This window comes from Cynara cardunculus, assembly GCF_001531365.2.
Source record: "Cynara cardunculus var. scolymus isolate 2C chromosome LG 9, CcrdV1, whole genome shotgun sequence".
Taxonomy (NCBI): Eukaryota; Viridiplantae; Streptophyta; class Magnoliopsida; order Asterales; family Asteraceae; genus Cynara; species Cynara cardunculus.
The window spans coordinates 15,925,814-15,927,935 of record NC_037536.1 but is presented as its reverse complement, the minus strand read 5'-3'; positions in this window follow the sequence as shown (position 1 = coordinate 15,927,935).

The following is a 2,122-nucleotide window of genomic DNA, read 5'->3' as shown; positions in this document are numbered from 1 at the left end:
AATTAATTTAATGATTAATTGATTATTTTTTAATACTCATTTAATAATGACCGTTTGACCAATTTACCCTTTGAACAATTGTTCATACATATATCAATTAATACATTAATTAAATTATTGTTTATTTAATCTCATTTAATAATAACCGTTTGATGATAAAATGAACGATCAAGATCGGTTCATATAGTTTGTACCATATGGTTGGTTTCTATTTGAACCAGCCCCTATATATAGGTTGGTTCAAATATACACATTTAGGTTCATATGAAACCAACTTGTTTTCGTAAGATCCATGAGACCATGTTTTTATACTTGAAACTTCACAGCAAAACACTGTAAAAAAGTAACTTTCACAGTGTTTTTGTTGTAGAGGTTCGCTTTTTTTTTTTACCTTCACAACATTTTGTTGTGAAGTTTCAATTGTAAAAAAATGATCTGACAAATCTCACGAATATATGTTGGTCTCACATGAACTCAACCTTGTATATATATATATATATGTGTGTGTGTGTTTGTGTGTGTGTGTGTGTATTTATATATGAGCGATCAAATGCAAGTCACTCATTTTTGTACAAATCGTGCAAACCACCTTCATCCGTGATTTCATTGTTTAATTTTTTTTTTCATGAAATTGTTTCAATTTTTTTTTTTTGATGAAGTTGTTTCATATATGGTTATGAAATTCTAATGAAACTGTTTCATGTACTTCTCTAAAATTAATATAATAAAAATGATAATATTCATGATTAACACTCTTCATAATAAAATAATTAATCAATCTCTAATAATTACAAAAAAAAATGAACAAAATAAAAAATTATGATTAATTGAATGAGTTTTGTACGGTTTATACAAATAACATGGTTTGTAAAGTAAATATTTTATCTCTTTCTCTCCCTCTCTATATATATTAACAAAAATAATTAAATAATGTAAAATAAATAATAAATAATAAATAAATTTATACATATTTCTATACAATTTTTATAGTTCACTTTTCAAAATAATTGAACATATTTTTATAGATTTTAAATAAATACATAATTAAAATATTAGAAGGTTACTCGCGCAATGCAGCGAGATACATATTGATCTTAATATTTTGTTTTATTTTTTATCTCAATCGATGTTATAATATAGTCTTATGTGATTTTGAAAAAGTGATGATGTTTTTATTTTTGAATAAAACCTAAATTTAAAAATATCATAAAAATTTGACAAAATTATATCGATATTAGTATCTAACTATTTAAATTATTTTTTGTGTAATTTTTTAATTCAAAATTTTTAATTATAATTTAATTTAAGTTCAATAACGAAGTAATTTATATTTGGTTTAGTAATATAATTTTCTTATAAATATAATAGTTAATTATTTTTGTTATAACTCGATAATTATCCAAATTATATTTTAGATTTTTTATATTTTAAAATGAGATATTTATCCTATATTTGATTATGTTTATCCGCAGTTAGTTACACGAATTCAAGCATGAAGCTTTAATAAGTTGTACTTATGTATAATTTACTTGTAATCTTGAATTTTAAATAATATGCATCAATATACAGTACTTTATGCATAAAAAATTGTTTTTAAGAGTTTTTGTCAAATCCTTTATAATATAGCATAGATATAATATTTTATCGATATAAATAAATATGTGATTGTATAAATATCGATTTTTATAAATAAAATATAAATGATATATAAAGTTAAATTAACGTAACCGAAATTTTTTCAAAAATTTGAAAGAAATATATGTTTTAGTGGCGATATGTTGAAGATTTTAAGTAGACTGTGGATTCCGTGACTGATTGAATAATAATATTTATGATTGCTAAAATTACAAACAAACAATGCAGGTAAAGTGCATTTCAACCTGTCACTGTAACTTGTGCTCTTGGCTTACAACACAAATCATGAATTACCAAATAATTAATGCACATGTGAATATGTGATACAAATACCAACAACCCCTAACGCCCTCCTCCATTCATCCATCACTTGTTGTCCCCATATCTATTTACACATATATGGACCCCCTCTCTCCCTCTCTCTCTCTCTCTTTCTATATATACATATACACAAAAACACACACACATATATATATATATATATATA